Source organism: Eschrichtius robustus, chromosome 14, assembly GCF_028021215.1.
Source record: "Eschrichtius robustus isolate mEscRob2 chromosome 14, mEscRob2.pri, whole genome shotgun sequence".
Lineage (NCBI taxonomy): Eukaryota > Metazoa > Chordata > Mammalia > Artiodactyla > Eschrichtiidae > Eschrichtius > Eschrichtius robustus.
Window position 1 is genome coordinate 37,190,926 of NC_090837.1, and position 22,715 is coordinate 37,213,640.

The following is a 22,715-nucleotide window of genomic DNA, read 5'->3' on the forward strand; positions in this document are numbered from 1 at the left end:
TTAAGGAAACACTCCCATTTACCACTGCAACAAAAAGAATAAAATACCTGGGAATAAACCTACTTAAGGAGAGCACTGGTTCTGAGTGAATATAAGAATGCGTGCATGGAGAGGCAAGCAACAGCATTAACAGCCACACTTCTAGAAGATTCTAGCCAGTGCGCAGGAAAGCAGTAGAGAGTAGGAATGAATGGGCGAAGGACCCAGGGGCACGAGACCATTGGGTGGGCAGAGCCAGTGGCTGGGGAGGTTCTAGTCTGTTCTGCCTCGCAGCAGCCGCCCCGTTTATGCAGTCACGCTGAGCTAGCACCTGGGCCTGGGATTGTGCCGCAGCCTCCACCGCGCCCGCCGCCTCCTGCTGCCTCCCGCCGCCTCCAGACCATAGACCCCCTCAAAGTGAGTGAGCTTCGAGCCTTCATGAAAATGTGCAAGCAGGACCCGAGTGTTCTGCACACTGAGGAAATGTGCTTCCTGAGGGAATGGGTGGAGAGCATGGGGGGTAAAATACCACCTGCTACTCGTAAAACTAAATTGGAAGAAAATACCAAGGAAGAAAAAACAGTAAGAACGAGGAGGAAAACATAAAGACAGACGAACCATCAAGTGAGGAAAGTGATCTAGAAATTGACAATGAAGGTGTGATTGAACCAGACCCTGATGCCCCTCAAGAAATGGGAGATGAAAATGTAGAGATAACTGAGGAGATGATGGATCAGGCAAATGATAAAAAAGTGCCTGCCATTGATGCCCTAAATGATGGTGAACTACAGAAAGCCATTGACTTGTTCACAGATGCCATCAAGCTAAATCCTCGTTTGGCCATTCTGTATGCCAAGAGATCAAATGCCTTCATCAAATTACAGAAGCCAAATGCTGCCTTCCGAGACTGTGACAGAGCTATTGAAATAAATCCTGATTCTGCTCAGCCATACAAGTGGCGAGGGAAAGCACACAGACTTTTGGGCCATTGGGAAGAAGCTGCCCATGATCTTGTCCATGCCTGTAAGCTGGATTATGATGAAGATACTAGTGCAATGCTGAAAGAAGTTCAACCAAGGGCCCAGAAAATTGCTGAACATAGGAGAAAGTATGAGCGAATATGTGAAGAGCGAGAGATCAAAGAAAGAATAGAAAGGGTCAAGAAGGCTAAGGAAGAACATGAGAGAGCCCAGAGGGAGGAAGAAGCCAGATGACAATCAGGAGCTCAGTATGGCTCTTTGCAGGTGGCTTTCCTGGCAGAATGCCTGGTAATTTTCCTGGAGGAATGCCTGGAATAGGAGGGAGCATGCCTGGAATAGCAGGAATGCCTGGGCTCGATGAAATTCTTAGTGATCCAGGGGTTCTTGCAGCCATACAGGATCCAGAAGTTATGGTGGCCTTCCAGGATGTGGCTTAGAACCCGGGAAATATGTCAATATATCAGAGCAACCCAAAGGTTATGAATCTCGTCAGTAAATTGTCGGGCAAATTTGGAGGTCAAGCATAATGCCCTTCTGACAAATAAAGCCCCTGCTGTAGGAAAAGCAACTTACATCACCTAATGGATGTTGCAATAATACAAACTAGTGTACCTCTGACCGTCTCATGAACAAAGCTGGGGTGCTTTAAAGATAATTCCTACCCCTCTGTCCCAAATGCAGCTGAAACATTTTACAGTGGTTTTCCATTAGGGTATTCATTCAGATAATGTTTTCTTACTAGAAATTAAAAATTTTAAACAATTTTTAAACCTTAAAAATATTTAAAACCAATTAAAAGGGTGTGTTAATCCCTACATCTGTCTTTACTAATCATTTTGGTTTTTTCCTTTGAATTAATTAGGCAAGGAAGATACTTCAGTATGGAAGAATTACCGTTCAAGTCTGAGTGAAATAAAGATTTATTAGTGAGAGGAAAATGTAACATTTAAATATATAAAGTTTGAGTTGGATATATGGTCACTGAGGCATTTTGATTTGTCTTTTTAATTGCTTTATTATTTTTCTTTTTAATGATTTGCTTCCATGAAACTATTGAGACCACCAGTGTTGCAGTAGGACCCGGGTAGGGAGTGGAAGTACTTGTCAGGGCAGCAGTAATCTTACTACATTTCACATAATGTGTACCCTTGTGCAGATGCACTTAAATCTTACACTGGGTGAAGGGATGATTTTTATACTGCTGCAGTAAAATTGGATTACTTAGCTCTGTTCTTCTCTGATATCTAAAATAAATGTTTCATATTTCCACATAGGGGGAAAGAAAACCTACCTAAGGAGACAAAAGACCTGTATGCAGAAAACTATAAGACACTGATGAAAGAAATTAAAGATGATACAAACAGATGGAGAGATATACCATGTTCTCGGATTGGAAGAATCAACACTGTGAAAATGACTACTACCCAAAGCAATCTACAGATTCAATGCAATCCTTATCAAACAACCAATGGAATTTTTCAAAGAACTAGAACAAAAATTTTCACAATTTGTATGGAAACACAAAAGACCCCGAATAGCCAAAGCAATCTTGAGAAAGAAAAATGGAGCTGGAGGAATCAGGCTCCCTGACTTCAGACTATACTACAAAGCTACAATAATCAAGACAGTATGACACTGGCACAAAAACAGAAATATAGATCAATGGAACAGGATAGAAAGCCCAGAGATAAACCCACGCACATATGGCCACCTTATTTTTGATACAGGAGGCAAGAATATACAATGGAGAAAAGACAGCCTCTTCAATAAGTGGTGCTGGGAAAACTGGACAGTTACATGTAAAAGAATGAAATTAGAACACTCCCTAACACCATATACAAAAATAAACTCAAAATGGATTAAAGACCTAAATGTAAGGCCAGACATTATCAAACTCTTAGAGGAAAACATAGGCAGAACACTCTGTGACATAAATCACAGCAAGATCTTTTTTGATCCACCTCCTAGATAAATGGAAATAAAAACAAAAATAAACAAATGGGACCTAATGAAACTTAAAAGCTTTTGCACAGCAAAGGAAACCATAAACAAGATGAAAAGACAACCCTCAGAATGGGAGAAAATATTTGCAAATGAAGCAACTGACAAAGGATTACTCTCCAAGATTTACAAGCAGCTCATGCTGCTAAATATTAAAAAACAAACAACCGAATCCAAAAATGGGCATAAGACCTAAATAGACATTTCTCCAAAGAAGATATACAGATTGCCAACAAACACATGAAAGGATGCTCAACATCACTAATCATTAGAGAAATGCAAATCAAAACTACAATGAGGTATCACCTCACACCAGTCAGAACGACCATCATCAAAAAATCTACAAACAATAAATGCTGGAGAGGGTGTGGAGAAAAGGGAACCCTCTTGCACTGTTGGTGGGAATGTAAATTGATACAGCCACTATGGAGAACAGTATGGAGGCTCCTTAAAAAACTAAAAATAGAACTACCATACGACCCAGCAATCCCACTACTGGGCATATACCCTGAGAAAACCATAATTCAAAAAGAGTCATGTACCAAATGTTCATTGCAGCTCTACTTACAATAGCCAGGACATGGAAGCAACCTAAGTGTCCATCAACAGATGAATAGATAAAGAAGATGTGGCACATATATACAATGGAATATTACTCAGCCATAAAAAGGAACGAAACTGAGTTATTTGTAGTGAGGTGGATGGACATAGAGACTGTCATACAGAGTGAGGTAAGTCAGAAAGAGAAAAACAAATACTGTATGCTAACACATATATATGGAATCTAAAAAAAAAAAAAATATGGTTCTGAAGAACCTAGGGGCAGGACAGGAATAAAAACGCAGATGTAGAGAATGGACTTGAGGATATGGGGAGGGGGAAGGGTAAGCTGGGACGAAGTGAGAGAGTGGCATGGACATATACACACTACCAAATGTAAAATAGATAGCTAGTGGGAAGCAGCTGCATAGCACAGGGAGATCAGCTCGGTGCTTTGTGACCACCTAGAGAGGTGGGATAGGGAGGATGGGAGGGGGACGCAAAAGGGAGGAGATATGGGGATATATGTATATGTATAGCCGATTCACTTTGTTATAAAGCAGAAACTAACACACCATTGTAAAGCAATAAAGATGTTTTTAAAAAAATGAGCTAAAACCGTCTTTCACGTCAGAAAGAAAGATAGTGAAGTTTACGAAGGTCATGTTGAAATGACTTAGGAGCCAACTTAAAGAAGTTCTGACAAATTAATTGAGATAATTTAAGCTCCAATGAGGATATTAATTGGAACAGATTGAAACAGTAGATATATTTAAGCTTATGAGTTTGTATCAAATTTAAAGAAAAAAACTAAGTTTGGAGAGTGATAGGGATCCAATTAATTATCTTGAAAAGATGATATGTATATATATCTTAGCTTTTTTATAATAACTGCACCACTTTATAACAAAATAGTTGATGAAGGGAAACATTTTTATGAAAATATTCCAACAAATAAATGAAGTCAAAGTGATGGAATTAAAATGTCATAGTTTCTAATCCCCAGTGAATTAATGGACCCAGGCATCAAATACCAATGGTTACTAACACCCCAAAAGAGAGGTAATGTCCTAATAAAGGAAAATACCACCACCTATTAACTTATTTTAAAAAAAGAAAGGAAGGAAGGAAGAAAAGGAATCTAATCAAGTCTTTAGATTTAACTACGAAGCTACAGGAAATACAGAGGACATGTGAAACATATCATGACTATCAAATCAGCAACATTCATACTCCAGGAAACTACAGTTAAAACCACCTGATTTTTCCAAAATAACTAATTTTAAGAGGAAAAGAGAAGAAAGATGAAAGAAAAATGAGACAACCCAAATATGTGTTGAAAAGTGAAATAGAATGTTTTAGAATGCACACTTGGATGATAAAACCATTTTTACAGAAGCAAGAAAGTGATTCCCATAAAGTGAGGATAGTATCTTCATTTCAGGTAGAGAGTGGAACTGGTGATTAGGAAGAGTTGCGTTGAGGGTTCTTGAAGTGGGTTCTTGAATTCTTAAGGTATTTTGGTTTATAAGAATTTGTTAAATTATAAATCTGTTTAATGGTACCTTTCTGTATCTCTGTTATAAGAAATTTTTTTTCAAAAAAAAAACTTTAGATCTGAAAAAGGTGTCCAAGCTCTTCTCCCAGGGTGCTTAAGCTGGGCTGTGTTAAAACTCTAGGGAAAAAAAAGAATAATAAAACCAGAGGATTGGCTTAAGGGGTCTGTGAATCCCTCAAAATTGTTTCCAAATTTATTTGTGCCCCCAAGACTAGGATCCATGAGTCAAGGAGGATAATTTCTCCCCATTTATGTTTTTATTATTTCTTACTTCTTAAGCTTTCCTCACACAAGAAATTGGTGTCAAAGAACATTTGTTGAGGGAACAAGTTATTTCTCCAAGCAGGGAAGAGTCAGGGCAGTGGGGGTAGAGGGGACGGGAAAACATTAAAAACACAATGATAGAAAAAGATAACTGCCAATACAAAATTTTAAAGAAAAACTAAAATACAATAATATGAAGGTTATCCAATTACTTCCTTTCTCATCATTCTCTTACACTTGTTAACTTTGCTTCTGGTCTAGGTAGGTTTGATAGACTGGCTTTTTCCTATTTGTTAACTACTTTTGGATAGTCCATCTATTTTTTCATGCTTTTTTTCCCCTTGGTTTTCTTTACCAAGGGAATTTTTAAATTTTTATTAAAAAAAAAAAAAAAAGGTGTGGACAGGGACCATGCATATTGGCATCACCTGAGCTGCTGGTTATAAATGCTGATTCCTAAGCCCAAAGTTGTCTATTGCCAATCACTAGAATAAGGACCCTCTGGAATCTATCATTTGAAAGAGTCCCTTGCCATAAGACTTAGGCACTAAAACACTAGACAGCCATTGAATAAATGCCAGCATGAGGCCTCCTCTTTTTTTCCTTAGAAGACAAATTCTTCTAAAAATTCTTCTCATCCATCTTTATTTTAGCAAATACACCAATACAGTTTAACTAATTTTAATTGCCTATCGTACAGTTCTTAATACATAGATGATGTACATCTCTTAAAATTTAACTCACTTTATATTATAGAATACCTATTTCATAAGAACTCAATGTATATTATAAAATTTGCAAATATTCTTTTAACTCTGAGGCGTTTCTACTATTGTATCTATTTAATGGACTGAGAAGAAAACAAAAAAAGCTAAACACTGGGTAATAAAATGTAGAACCAGAGGCTTTCACAGGGCTCTTATTTCCTTTTATTACATTTGTTAACTTTGTATAAGCAATTTTTTAAAGGCTATTACTTTTAACATGAAATAAGAATGAAAATAACCCAGTAGCACAAGATTGAACATTATATCAACATCTTTATTTTCTAATTCTATAATCTCAGGCAAAAGCTCCAGACAGTCCACATGATTAATATTTCGTCTGGCCTAGAATAAATTCTAGGTTTTGAAAGACCATAAATTACGAAAATTAAATTATGCTTAGAGACAGTTTTATCTGTCTCTAATGTCACACTCTCCAAAAATTAGCTGCACAGGGAGTGACAGGAAACATCACACAGAGTTTACTGAATGTGAAGCCATCCAAAATATCTTGGTTTTTAGATAGGCAATCGTTGCCAAAAGAAGCTTGAAAAGGAACTTTGAACTCATTTTTCCCTTTTTCTATTACTGTCCTGGGAGGGAGGGAGAGGAGTGAGGGGGGATGAGAGGTTCTTGAAAATGATTCTCAAATCGGACTTCCCAGATTAATTTCTTCCTATGTCTACATCCTATTGAAGTAGTTTTAACTCTGAAGCTCAGAGAACACAAGGAGTGTTTACCAAGTGCATATCAAAAGAAAACAGCATCTCATGATGGTGTTCTTTTCATCTTGAAGCCTAAATGCTGGTAGATTCTGGAATAAGTGACTGGTACATACATTAGCCACAAGCAGCAGATGGACCATTAAATGAGAAGAGTACCTGCTATAGCACGGCTTTTTAAGATGGTTGTTAATTTGTGTTAAAGCAGTTTTGGGATTTGAAAGACTCTGGCACTGTCTAGGCATAACTGAAAGCAGAAATAAGTTTGTTTGTTGCCTTGCTATGTGTTAGTGAAAGCTGCTTTGGGCGTATCTATTTTCATTGCATCAGGCCAGATTACATCTTGAATTATGTCCTTTTTACAATACACCATCATATACTTATGAAAAGAAGTATGTAAATATTAATAAAGACCTCATGCTGGTCTACGGGTGTTGCTATGAATAAGCAGGAGTGGACTGAGCAGAGTGCTACACTGTTAGGAATTATCAATGTTGAGAAATGACCTCTTAAATGTTGAGTTGGAGGTTTCTGGTTAAGACTCTACCTTATTTTTTATTATAATGTGGTTTCCTTGTCTACAGCATTCTAAATTATTTACTAATTGAAGTTGAGCCTAACCACAGAATCATTAATAATTAATTCTTCTTTTGGATTTGTGTGCATTCATGTGATTAAATGTCTGTGTTTTTGCTTATGGAATCCACAATCTGCTATTTTGCATTGATTAGAAGGGATGCACAAAGAGCCAACGCCCATTATGGAATTCCCGAAGGATATTCTCAGTAACCTTTTCCTGAGTGTGTCTAACCTCTGATGCACCATTAGGTGGAGAGGAAAAAACAAACTCTCTAACCACATTTTGCTGCATTTGAAACAGAGCCTTTATGGTTAGATCAGGCTCTCTGCCTCTTCACAGTTACTCTTATGATACTTATTTTTCCCCCAGGAGCAGGGAGATGGGTGAATAAGGGGGATAAGCCACACAAAGTGTCCGCATAAATGCGAAGGGAAACTAAAATGACCTTTTTTAAAAAGTCTGCTTTATACCGAGTTTTCAGCTTTACCCAGCATAACTTGATAGACTAGATTAGGCTTGAGGAACAAACCACTCCCAAAGCGCAGGCACTTGACATAAGAATAGTTGATTTTTTAAAAACTTTTTATTTTATATTGGAGTATAGTTGATTAACAAGGTTGTGTTAGTTTCAGATGTACAGCAAAGTGATTCAGTTACACATACACACGTATCTATTCTTTTTCAGATTTTTTCCCATTTAGGTTGTTGTACAATATTGAGGAGAGTTCCCTGTGCTATACAGTAGGTCCTTGTCGGTTGATCACTCAGGCTCATGCCTCATGCGGGATAGCAGGAGGCTCTGCCCCACACTGCCCCTCAGAGGTGGATCCCACAGAGGCTTCTCCTCTTGTGAGTGTGCTCCCTACGAGGCTTGCTCAGGCTCCACACCAGGAAGGAGAGGCTGCAGATCATGTGTGAGCTTCTCATCATCTCAGCCTTGAAGGGACACTTTGCTTCCACTCATAGGTCATTGGCCATCATGGTCACATGAGTGGCAGTGGAGGGGAAAATGGAATATTTGGTGAGCATTACCATCTATGCTCCAGTTTACCCGTCTAGTCACCGCATATCCTTCTGCTCTCTTCTTCCAACAGATGGGCCACACTTAACCACCTCCCAAGGGAGATCGCATAAAACTTCCAGCCAGTCAAAGACTCAGCCGAAAGCCCAGGGTCTCTGGGTGATGCACAGTCATCTCTACATTAGCCCATATAGGGCTCTTCTAGGTCCAGAGACTTATGGATTAAAAAGACCTGTTACTGCCCTAACTAACAAAAAACAACAGTAGAAAACTTCATCTGGAGAGAAAAATAAGAAAGGCACAGTCATGACTTTTTGTACCAATTCCCAAATCCCACTGAGTACACATTGTGGAGGGCACCCTCGACTGGGGTGGAAAATAATCCTTGATTCCTGTATCTTGACTCTTGTTCACATCTGAATTGAGCCTTGGGGAATTTCACCTTCACTGTGGCTATGCAGTTTTCTGAGCCCTCTTCCTGCCCACAAGACGGTCAGTAACACATAGTTGTCTCCATCGCTGCTCATGAATATTCACTGCCTCTCCAGGCAAGGGGATCACATGCCCCCTCGGTTAATCTCTGGCTTTCTCATTGTTTCAGCCAAGATCCTATGGGAAGTGGCGTGTGTTACCTCTATGGTAGGACCTGCTTCCATGCTCTCTTTACCCTCTGCCACTTTGATTTGCAACGTACCAGACAGTGGTTGTTTCAGATGGGACCCAGCATAAAGAGAACATACAGAGCACAGCCAACTATGATGGTCATGTGTGCAAAGGAGAAATAAGCTTTGCCTCTTGTAAGCCACTAGTATTTTCAGTTGTTTGTTGCCATGGCATAACTTAACCTATCCTAAAACTGGCTAGGGTCATTTTAAGGCTCCATCTCTTTCAGTTCAGTGGTTTCTTTGGCAATATAATAATCTCAAAAATTTCAAGAGTTTCTTATCCAGTCCACTCCAGATAGCCCGATGTGCCAATAAATGTATCTAACATTCTCTTTGAGACATAGTTCTCATAGAGAAAATAGTTGTTTGCTTTCTCATCCTGATAACTCTCACTTTCTCTAAACTTAATGGTGGCGTCTAGAATCCCTTGGGCTTCAGTGGAAAAAAAATGTTTTTTTCTGGGCTCTGATACTTAGTTTAATTGTTCCCTTAAGCATTTTAATTAGTTGAAAGATAGTACTGAGTAGGCTTCTCAAAAAGTCTTTCTCAAGCCTCTTACTACTAGATGTCAAAGCAGTTGACTCTTTTAACAGTAAAAGGTCTAAATGTCCTCATTCCCTTTCATTAAGCTGCAAATTGACAATTTCTATGCTGAAATCACCTCTTTCTTCTAATACCCTGTGAAATACAACCCCAAAGCAACAAGCACACACTATTCATGCTCTATCTTCAACCTCTTCTCAGAGAGCTGCATCAGGTACACTACAAGATCTGCTTCCCAAATTATCCCAGGTTCCAGTTTTATAAAATATTTCACCCCTGCAAAAACAGATTGCTACTGTAAATCTAAAACAGTTCTAAACTTTTCAAAAGTTTATTGAAAAAAATTGATTGCTACCTTTCTAGCTTGATAGTCATTTACTCAGTAGCCACCAAACCCAGGGCCATGCACTTGAGGATTCTGGCTTGTTTGTTACAGCAGCACATCTCTCCTGGTAGCAGTTTCTGTATTAGTCAGGACAGGTTAGGTGATGCTGACATAACCAATAGCCTCCAACTCTCTGTGGCTTCACATACCAAAGGGTGTTTCCGCATCACAGCACATGTCTCCTGCAGATGGACAGGGGGTGTGGTCTAGGCAACCCAATGGAGACCCACTCTCTGGGATTTCCACTAGTTGGAAAAGCAGCAAGGCTTTACACAGCCTCAGCCTAGAAAGGACACAGAGCACTCCTCCCACAATTTTTTGACCAGAACTGGTGTCCATGACCCTACCTACTTGTATGTAAAGTGACTGAAAAAATGTCGAGGAGCAAATGGAATCTTTGGTATGACTATTTCTATAAGAATAATGTAATACACCAATCAAATTAAAAAGAAGCAAGTGACTGTAAATATGAACACAATGACAGGAAAGAGAAAAAACTCATTATAATAACAACCAGGCACAGGAATTATGGAATGAATAATCAGATTTCTGACATGCCTGTTTGCATGACAGCAAAATAACACAATCATGTCTGAAGTATTCAGAAGATTACTCTGAATTTGCGTGTTTTATCTCTTCCTTGCTCTTCTTTACCCTCCTGGTAGTTACTATAACCTCCTCGTAGTTACTGCTTAATATAAGATATGACACTCAAACTAGGCCATTTTATATCTTATGGTTGCTCTGGCCAAGGTTACTAACAAGTACCACTAACATGTACAACTTGCAATATCAGTTGTGTGGCTATATAATGTATTGCCCAAACCAGAACATTTTGAGAGTGAAAAGAAATATTGTCTACAGTGACAATTCATTTAGTTTTCTTTTTCTAAGTTTAAGGATCTGTAAAGAGAAGTTGTAGGAAGGTTATGGAATTACGGACATCACAACATTAGGAAGCGCCACGTTTAAGCCCAGGCTGCCTGCCTCCTATATCTAAGCTCTTACTCACTGTGCTACCTGAAAAACCTCCTCCCTTCCCCTTAGAGGGTCATTAGTAGTAAATGTTCTAAGCTGAGATAAACACATACAGAAATTTAAAGAAGGTAGGAAAGCTTTGGGTGTGTCACATATAGTAGTGATGATTCCATGTTAATCAGGAAAGAGCAAGAGTACCGGTGAGCTTGAAGAATAAAAAGAGCCTAGTTGGGTTAAAATCTGCTTGAAGGTGCAAAGTGGTTAAATAGGGTGAAAGTTCAGGCAAACATTTTTAGGCACTCCAGAAGATTGGTGCAGTTCTTAATTTTTAAAAATAATGTGTATTAAAGCTTTCAGAAGAAAAATAAAAAGGTAATACCCAATTTGTGTAAGTAACTAGCTTATACTCTGATATACAATACAAACATTTCCATTTATTTCTGTGTCATTCAAAAGTCCTAATAATACCTATATGTAATTAGATGTGTTGTGTTAAAATGGGCCATGGAAGTTGCTAGACAGCATAACCTGATGGAAGAAACAGAAAATGCAATAGAAGTGAAGTCAATAGAAAAGATAACACAACTCAGAAGCAATGATGCAATTCATTTTCACAGTATGGCCTGTGAGTTTCATTTCCTTTTGTTTTTAGCCCTGCAGCCTTTTAAGACCATTTGTTAATTTCCATGCCCACAGCAATCAAAGTTCACAGATACATTTTGCAGGAGTCTCTTGACCTGTCAAGCATAGTGTAAGCAGTGATAAAAGGGTCTGATAAGGAGCCATAGGGTGCAAGAGAATGAATGAGTGAATGAATGAATGAATGCAGAGTGAATCTAGAATTTAAGATACCCAATTCTGTCCCTCTGCAGCCACTGCTCCTCAACTATATGTACTGAAAAACAGACAGGAAATATTCTCCTTTCATCTCCAGGAGTATGTGACGTTGACCCCAAACACTAATGCAGCTCCATGATGGACAAGACAGCTGCACAACAAATAAAGTGGTTATTGGGCACTTTTTATGACTTCTCAAAACTTTTTCAAAAATAATATTTGCCCTATAAAATTGGCAGTCTCCACTAACATTTACCAGGGCTTCTCTTAGAGAGTTCTTTATTGACTAGGTATGGATTAGGTTAGGCTTATTTGATAATTAACAGGGTCATTTGCAGGTTTCCCACAGTCCAGATTAAACTTAAATTTAATTTGGATGGATATTAAATGTTTGATGTCCCTTAAAGAGATAGAACTACTTTTATTAACTAATTTATATACTTTTTGCTGTGGACAATTATTTTAAATGACCCATAAACTATCAGAAATGGATTTAGATTTGCAATAGTGTTTCAACCAGGTAATGATCACAATCAAATTAATCCTTAATGGCAAGTTAAGTACTTTGAATATATTTTAGGTATTTTTCATCACCTGTATGTGGGATGATTATCCATGACTGTATGTAACACTACCAGCAAAAAGAAAGTTGATAATATTTGGAGATATAAAACATGTAATCATGTACTTACACTTGGCATAAATTTAAGTATACTGAATGCATAAGGAAAATTTGTCATCAGGAACCCTTGTTGTCTAATTCAAAGATCTAGCTAATAAACTGTAGGTTTTTCTAAGTGGCTAACCACAAATGAGCTAATGACATTGCTTCATGGTTGGAATATCAGTACCACATGACCTAAATTTGCTAATGTTTAGTTTATGTATTTATCTGATAAAAAGAGATACTCCAGATCTTAGAAAATTGTTAGCCTGTGTTATCTCTATGCTTTGAAAATAATCTGGAGATTCTTTTTCTCCTTTGTAGCAGTCTCCATAGCATACAGAATGTTTCTTTCTCTTCTTGAGAACTGTTACTAGCAACACTGTCCCTTGGGATTCTATGTTCCTCAAGCCTAGTTATAGAAATGTTTTTTCAGCTTACCCTTCACTCTTTCAAAAATAAAATAATGAAATAAAATAAAATTCATAGACCTACTGACTATAAGGATTTTGGTTCTGTTAGAAAGTAAGAAACTGGCATACAAAAACAACAAATATGGGAACACTAAAAAGATTGCAGAATTTTACATATTTTTAACAGTAACTCCAAATCTTAAAAACAGTCTACAGTCCTCATTTTCTTCTAGGCTGGCAGATGCGCATTCTGATGGATTTCACCCCTTTGTTTTTGTTCCTGAGCTTGGCACTTAGTAACTCTCAGTGCGCTTTCTGATCTTACCTTAAGGAGAGGCCTAGTTCTCCAAGAGAACTCCTTATCCCAAAATGGGGAATCGAAACAAGCCATAGGTTTCTTCTCCCTCTGTTTCAAGGAAACAATTCATATTCCTGAGGTAATCTAGACTTCATAAACCCCATTCCCCCAAATTCTACCCCTCATAGGAATGCCATTTCCTCATAGGACATATTAAATAAATGAGAGCTTGCTTAAAAGATCTTTTGATTATTGCAAAATAATCAAAAGGTTCTACTATATGCAAAACAGGACTTCAGCTACAGTAGCATTATATTTCACGGCATTTTTATAGCAGAGTTGCAATCCTTATTTTGGATTTGTATAATAACTAAATATTTTAATCAGAGACTGCAATATATCCTTTTATTTTTTTGCAACTTGATCATAAATACATTTTGAAAAAATAGAAGAGCTGTAGAAGTAACATATATTCTTTATAATACATCTGAATTGTTTTACTCCATCATAATTGAAACATAAATTAGGAAACAAATATGATTTGCCTTCTAGGTGGCATCTAACTATTATTGAAATCAAAAGTTTCCTACAATGTTTTGAAAATCTGAGAGCAAGCTCCTGCCTTCACTGCCACTGCCTGAGCATTTCGTGCACTGCCTCATCCTTAAGGAGGTTCACAGTCATGAAGCAGCCACCCAGTCTCCTAGTACTGTGCTCTGATCTGAATGTTTGTGCCAGCCCCCCACCTAACACCCAACATGATGGTATTAGGAGGTGGGGCCTTTGAGAGGTGATTACATCCCTTATATGGGATTAGTGCCTTTATAAAAGAGACCCCACAGAGCTCCTATCTCCTCCCTTCCCCCACATGAGTTTACAGCTAAACGGTGCCAGCTATGAGGAAGCAGTTCCTCACCAGACACCAAATCTGCTGGCACCATAATCTTGGACTTCCTAGGCTCCAGAACTGTGAGGAATAAATGTTTGTTGTTTATAAGCCATCCAGTCGAAGGTATTTTGTTATAGTAGCCCACATGGACTAAGACGACTGGCATGCCCTATGGTGAAAGTCAACGGCAAACTACGATGACCCAATTCCAGCAGAGCTATAATGGCCCAGATCCTTCAGAAATGAAGGTGGGATCATCCCACCAGATAAAGACTCACGACCAGCTGAGGTGCTTACTGAGAACAAAGGGAATACAGAATGGATAGTAGAAGAAAGGCAGTTATAAATACCAGCTATAACTACAAGATCAGTTGCAGAAATGAGGACTATAATTATCCCTTATATGTTATTAATATGTTTGTGTATATACACACAACACAGAAACACACACACATATATAGCAAATATATTTTTCTTCCATCTCTTATCCCTTTTTCATACAATATAAGATGTATTAACTTTACATTATGGTATTTAAGTATTGTTAACTTTATGTTATAGTATTTAAACACAACGTCAAGAACATCCCAACAACTTTGCATCCTTTTTTAGGGAAAAGCTAAGTACCTTTTCAGTTGTATACAGAATCGTTGTATCATGTTTGGTAGAATTACTTTTTTATTTGATTTTATTTGGAGATTAAATATGGTTATGGAAATGTGTATGGAGGCCAAGTTGACAACCAGTTGACTGTGTTGATTAATTTTATGTCAAGTTAGCTAGGCGATAGTGCCCAGTTCTGCAGTCAAACACTAGTCTAGATATTGCTGTGAAAGTATTCTTTAGATGTGACTAAAATTTATAAGCAGTTGACTATAAGTAAAGCAGATTATCCTCCATAATATGGATGGGCCTCATCTAATCAGTTGAAAGCCTTTAGAGCAAAAACTGAGATTCCCCAAAGAAAAGGAATTCTGCCTCAAGAATGAAACATAGAAATTCTGCCTAAGTTTCCAGCCTGCTGGCCTGTCCTGCAAAACTTGAACTCAAGATTGCAACATCAGCTCTTACTTGACTTTCCAGGCTGCCAGCCTGTCCTACAGGTTTCAGACTTGCCAGCCCCACAATCATTATGTGAGCCCATTATTTCAATCCATCAACCTCCCTCTCCCTCCCTCTCTCTAGAGATAGGTAGATAGATAGATAGACAGACAGACAGACAGATAGACATAGAAAGAACAGACAGAATAGCTAGAGAGAGATATATCCTATTATAATCTTACTATATCTTTTAGAATATAAATTCAAATCCTTTGAGGGCAATAGCTACCTTATTTGACCTCTATAAGGGCTTTTCACATTTACACAGAAGAAATTCAGGTAATGTCTACTAACGATGGTCCAGTTTTTTATGAAGCCACTCCCATTCTAGGAAGTTATAAAAATGACTTTAATTTACTCTTGTAAACACTATATATATTGCTTTAGCATAATATGTACTCTGAAAAGATTTGCTTGGTAAACTTTATAAAGCTCTAAATAGTCTAGAAAATGATCTTATAAAGTCCAAAGCCAGATTGTTTCTCCCACTGGATGATTTCTATAAAGAACAATAAAGAAGGAGACATAACTATCCTCCGACCTGTACCACATTTTAAAGAAAATAAAAAGAGAGGGAGCATCACTTCTGCAACACAACGATAGACAAAATGGAAGCACCATTGCTTCTGCATTTTTCTAAATGTTGTGGGTTAGAGTTATTTCCTCCATGGTTGAAGCTACTTTTTTAACTGAAGCTCCAGCAGACAGCTTGCGTGATGCTTTTCTTAAGCTTTTAGTTTTCTGCTTCCATCCATTTCTCAATCTTACCTACAGTCTTTCTTCAAGCAAGTAACTAATACACAGTGAAATATAAAAGGAAAAGCAGATATGAGAAGAGTCACAAGCAGGTTGGGAAACTATTAAATTATGTAAAATATGCAAGGACAAGACCTAGCAAAGGAAGAGGCCAAGTGGCTGACAAGGTGAATAGCCTGTCAGCCTTGCCAAGGTGGAAACAGCTTTGCCACTGAAATCTCAGTTTTGCCTGTTCAGAAACTCAATGGCATCAGTTCACCCAGGAATGGTCAAATTTTAGTGAATGTGTCCCCAACTCACAGAGAATTAGCCATGAGCCAGACACTGGATAAGACGACAAATTGATGCCTCAAGGAGTGAGTGCTAGGCTGACTGGGACAAAGGGTCAAATCAAGTCATCTTGGGTTAATAAACAATAGCAGTGTTGAATGGTAGGCAACAAGGAAGACAGAGTCAAGGTAGACAAATTACCAACAGAAAAGTTAAAGTCAAGAGTAAGTAAAATGTAAGTGCCAAGCATGAAACCAGATTCTTTTGGGTAAGGGAACTTTCAAGGAAGGTTAAAACTGAAAGGGGCATTGGAAGGGTCCTTTGTAAAGTTGGGTAGATAACACATGGCTTTCTCTCAGAGATTATGAAGGCTTAAATACACTTTGTCTACTACTGCAAACTGGCTTCCATGAGGCAGCCGTATTTACAGTCATATTTATTGCTAACATATGACGCCTGTATTAGTTTCCTATTGCTCCTATAACAAATTATCACAAATTTTACGCTTAAAACAGCACAAGTTTGTTATCTCATAGTTTTGTATGTCAAATGTCTGAGTGGGCTTGACAGGTCTCTCTGCTCTGGGTTTCATAAGGCTAAAACCAAGGTATTAGGTTCTGGGAAGAACCCTAGCTCATTCGGCTTGTTGGTAGAACCCAGTGCCCTGCTGTTTGTTGTAGGACTAAGGTTTCTGCTTCCTTTCTGCCTGTCTGCTGGCGCCCACTCTTCGTTTTGGGGCCTCTCTCCAGTCCTCACACAAGGCTGGCCCTCCATTGCAGAACCAGAAACAGAGTGTGGAATCCTTCTCACGCTTGGCATCTCTCCGACTTCCCTTTTCCCCACATCTCTCTTCTGCTTCCTCTTCCACTGCATCTCTCTGACTCCAGCCAGAAAAAATTCTGTGCTATAAAATCTCATGTGATTATGTTGGGCCCAACCAGATAATCCAGGATTTCTCTATTTTGAGGTCCTTAACCTTAATTACATTGGCAATTAGGGCATCGACACTGGTGGGTTGTGGGGGGGGGCATCATTCTGCCTACCACAATGCCCATACTTTATTATTTTGCTGGCTAGATTGTTCATTTTCTAACTTGCACTATGGCATTTGCCTGAGAAGCTCAGAGCTATCCTGTTTCTTAGGAGATACTAAAAATCAGAGATTTGCTGAGAAAAATGTATGATCTTGCTACACATAAGAGTTGGAAAGTCTTCAGGGATATTATCAGTGAGCTATAGTAGTCTGATGAAATACCTTTTTATAAGGTTATTCCTATGAAGACTACTACAAACCACTGTGAGCCTGTCAGGGCAACTAGGTACATTTGTGCAGGTTGTGCCCTGCACAAATGCCCAGCTGAGGGGCTGGAAAAAAGCCAGCGCTCTACCTGTCAAACTCTGTCTGGGCAGTGCCCAGAGATAGCAGTGCTACCAGGGTTTACTGAAGCCCTGGAGCTTCCTCCCTCAGTAGTACTGGGTGACAGTCTGACACATTCTTACTCACCAGCTCTCTTTTCTCACCCTTGGGATGCCCAGCCCTCTTCTCTTTATTCTTGTCATTCAATTAGTGCCTTCCTCATTTCACGATACTGTCCTAAAATATCTCAAATCCCCAAAGTAGAGCGTTTTTTCATTGATTACATTGTATTTTAGCTTGGCTTTTTCCTGATACCATCTAAGTAGACACTGTAAATTTATCAGTAATATTTCTTCACACCACATTTTAGGGTTTACTATTTCTGGGAAGATGTCTTCAAGAGGGTTCATTACTCCCGTTCTGCAGGAATTCCTATAAAGCTCAATCAAAGAGGGGGGCCATTCCTGATGAAATCATTTTCCTCTCGACTTTTTTCTACTGTATGGCACAGTTCAACTTAGTCTCAAAACTACGCAGTGCTATTAACTATAATTTTAGTTCTCCAGTATTTATTCATATGAACCAGGCACTTATGGATACGTTCACCTTACATTAACTGAATATTAGAACATGTCATTTTAAATACTTTGAATATAAATATTAATAATTCCTTTTTCAGCATTGACTGTTTTTATCTATCTGACTTTAATTGGCTGTAAAAACTTTTTGTTCAGTTTTTGCGAAATTTTTAAAGGTTAAATGTATTTTTGAAAGACTGGGAAAAAAGATTGACACAATTTTATTTAGTAATGCTGAGATCTGGGTCATTGGGATTTGACTAGCATAGAACGTAATAGCTTTCACTACTCTCCAGAGCTCAGCTGGTATTCCCCATACACTACACGTGTCTGCATCACTCCTTCTTCTAACATGCAGTGTCTCCACCACTTTTCCTTACCCCATCTACTTTCCACCTCTAGAGCTATTGAAATTAAAAATATTCTTCAAGATCTAGCTCTAATACCACTCCCTCCATGAAGACTTCCTCACTCATTCTACCTAAATGTGAGCTCTCATCCCTATGAATTCCTTCAGCTCTTATAGTTTTGGTTCTTTCACTTTTATAGTATTAATCAGAGGACACTGTATCATAATTTTTTCTGAGCATATGGTATCTTGGTTTCTCCAAACAATGGATTGAAATTCCTGCCATGTTTTTTCATGACTACATGAAAGATTTGAGACTGTTTTGTTGATATTGCTGACAGACCTATGAAAATATATGAATTTCTGTGGCAGATTTTAATCTGACTGCCTGGAAAATTGACCTTAGTTCAGGTTACAAGTTCTTTAAGACTTATTAATAAATATCTTTGATAATTTTTCTGTAAAAAAGCCAGAATAGTGTCATGCACTTGATGGCTGTACAATGAACACTTGGTAGGAAATAACACTATGAAGTATTTTATTCATTTTTAAAACAAAATTTCAGAAAGAAGTTGAGATTCCAACCATATATTGCCATCAACAGAACAATATTAGAATTCTGTACTGTCATCCTTAAATGACAAGGTGATACCATACTACCACTGCTACTACTGATAATATTATCAAGTTCTTCTATGTGTATACAATTTGCCAGGCACTGCTCTAAGTGCTTTTTATGTATTAATTCATCTGACCCTTACAACCATCCTAGGATGTCATTATATTTGCTATCCTAACCTCAAGAAGAGAAAACTAAGACAGGAAGAAGTTAGGTAATTTGTCAGAGATCACACAGCTAACAAATGGTAGAGCCAGTAGTTGAAGCCAGGCAGTCTGTTTCCAGAGAATGTGCTCTGAATCACTGGGCTATATACTAAGTGGAAACACTTTTTTCTTTCATTTATGGACCATTTCCAGCAGTCTGGAACCATGGCTACATCAGCATTTAACAATGAGTTGTTAGTACTGAAAACTAAATCTGAGTTGCTGGGAGTTTCACAGGCACAGACGATTCTATAATCAAATGCTTTTGGAAAATGCCACACTAAATAAATACTTTTTTCATAGACTCTGTGATAAACAGGATACAACTTAAGAAACTGATAGATGGCCTAATACAGTTGTTCTGTAACTGGCTGTCCTCATTAATTCCCTAAGAGATTGTTAAAGTACACACAGACACAGATTTCTGTCAAGTTCCAGTCAAGAACAACTACATTAGATCCTGGTTGGGTGCCCAATCGGTAGGTTCAATTACAGCTATAGATTTCAGAGTCCTAACTGGTAGAATTCACCTCACTGTAAGTTTATCTACGCTCCACATTCCACAAGCAGGTTTGATAGTAAAAGAAATAACTAATGCCATTTCCCATTATTATTCCATTAATTCCAGCTATTTCAAAATGCAATTATTCTTTACATTTATTAATTAGTTCATTATAATATGGAGATTTCTAATCAGAAGCTTATAATACTCTTGTACAGCTGAAACCATTTAGAAGGAAACTTAGCAAGACTCAGTACTAACTAAAATAAAGCTAGTACTTTAATCTATGTAGACCATTTATTGTTAGTGTTATACATTTGCTGTATGTCTAATCCATATGTTGTATATGTTTTTTCAGGCAATTTTCAACCTGTCTACTCTCTCTTTGAGATTTAGAAATAGTAAATATAAGAAAAAGTGGAGCATCGCACATATCTATATCTTAAGAATTTTTTTCTTCTAAAAGCACATAATACTTAATAAGCATCAGAAACGCCACATTAAAGTGAAGCAGCAATCCTCTTGTTTTAAGGAAATGGAAAAGTTCATTAGCAAAGCAATTAAGACACTATTATTGTCCTACTTATATGTCCATTTTGTTCATACGCTTGTGGTTGAATCTCATTTCTCCAGGCAGCGGATACAATTGTTTTTGGTGTCTTTCCATTGCTTCACAAGGGGTTTATGAGAATATTTTATCAATAGTAACGGCAGACCCAGAAACATACATATCTATATATAAGGCTCTAACCTGGATTAGTAAATGATTGATTTTAGTTTAGAATGCTAGAGGCATTAAAATTAACAAGAAAAAAAGTGATAAACCAATTTATGGAAAGAGGCTAAAATACTTTATTAAATGCAGCCTTTATAAAACTTTTATTTTTGAAAAGATATTTTACTGGAGTAAATTTCCCAACTTTTAGACACATTTCCTAATTTCTATTGCCTGTGAGTTTTACTTTCTTTGACTAGAAGTTTATTCAAAGAAAGAAATAAAATATTTTTTTAAATCTTTCAACATCACCAATTGAGCGTCTGTTCCCTCACAGGTGTGTGTGTGTTTTGTGTGTGTGTGTGCACACACAGATAGACGTGGCTTTGATCTTTATTGTGATTCTTATCAGAAGAGGGGCAAGAAACTTCAAAAGATCCACTGGCATTCAGGGGCTGGAAAAACTAGTAATTCAGGGTTTATTGTTAAATCAAGAGTTTGCTTTAGGCTTGAGGGCCGCTTTTGTGTTACTGAGCTCACTGTCTAAAGAAAAACTGTCTAAAGAAGCCTTCAAGTCAATCATGAAATAAGCAGAAAGCAGTTGAAAAGAACTGCTGAAAATTATATATAAAGCCCAACATCTGACAGATTCTCTGCGAAAAGTGAGGCACTGTCTCAAAGGTGTGTCTCATGTCAAGAGGACTGTAACAGAGAAAATCACTTATTGAGTAAGACAAATGAAGAGGGCTTAATCCTCCCTCTCTCCCTCCCAGGCTTAGGTTGGCCAACAAATATTTATTGAGCACCTATGAAGTGTCAAATCATAACAGTGAACAAGACACACACACCCTGGCCTCAGGCTTTTCACATCCTGTCTTACGCTACAGCCAGGCAACCCTCCCACTAGACTGTAAGCCGCTTCAGGATGAGAAGCATGCTTTGTTTATTTTAACCACCCCTCATGTGTCAGACAGTACCTAGACATAATATGTGATCAACACATTTGTCTAATTTGTTGTCAACTTGAACCACCCAGCCACCCAACCTAGAAGCTTCAAGTAACTAAATTTCCCATATCCCTTCACATTCAATTGATAAACCAATCCCATCAATTATACTTTCTAATTAGCACTAAACCCTCTCCCCCATTCTATGTTTGCTCTTCCATTTTCTTTGTTCACATCAAATCATTTACTTATGGATGAGTTGGTGTCTATACTCCCAAGTCTTGTTTATCTATAGTCCATCTTCTTCACTGTTGAACCAGTTCTTCATCTAAGCAGAAACAATTATTTTAAAAATTGGTATAGATGATCTTATTTACAAAGCAGAAATAGAGACACAGACGTAGAGAACAAATGTATGGATACCAAGAGGGAAAGGGGGGGTGGGATGAACTGGGAGATTGGGATTGACATATATACACTATGGATACTGTATATAAGATAGATAACTAATGAGAACCTACTGTATAGCACAGGGAACTCTACTCAGTGCTCTGTGGTGACCTAAATGGGAAGGAAATCCAAAAAAGAGGGGATATATGTATATGTAGAGTTGATTCACTTTGTTGTACAGCAGAAACTAACACAACATTGTAAAGTAACTATACTCCAAAAAGAAATAAATAAATAAACAAACAAATAAATAAAGCAATCTGCAGGGGCAGTGCTGTGTGAGGACATCCTGCCTGGAGCTCCACGAGCCATCCTGTGGCCATGAGGGGGCGGGGGTTACTGTTGACCATACCCCTAGGATACCAGAACGGAAAGATGGAGAGAAGCCAGGGTTCTTTCAGATATCCTTACATGCTAAGCCAATCTTGGAAGCTGCCTATCTCCAGGCATCTTTTTTTTTTTCCTCCAGCCTTCTTAATAAACAATATTTAAAAACACATATAAAAACTATCCTATTGTTTAAGCAACAACAACAAAAAAAGTCCTGCTTTAAACTTTTAATAGGCCCCACAGACTATGCAATAAAATCTCAAGGTCTTTCCTTTGCCTGTCCCTTTATTCTTTTGATTTAAATACTTTAATTTTTGTTGTTCATAGAAATGTGATCAGGAATAGACTAGAGAGAAAAGATTGTAAAATATTATAAACAGGACCACTGTGTCTTTCATTCTCCTCCATAAAGACCAATAAATGCGTATGTAAGTAAAACCATCAAAATATGCAG

At 37.9% G+C, this 22,715-nt stretch overlaps 1 pseudogene; it reads left to right on the forward strand.

The window, feature by feature from the left end:
* Positions 1-565: 565 nt before the first annotated feature.
* On the forward strand, positions 566-1,486 carry LOC137776508 (hsc70-interacting protein pseudogene; annotated as a pseudogene).
* Positions 1,487-22,715: the final 21,229 nt, after the last annotated feature.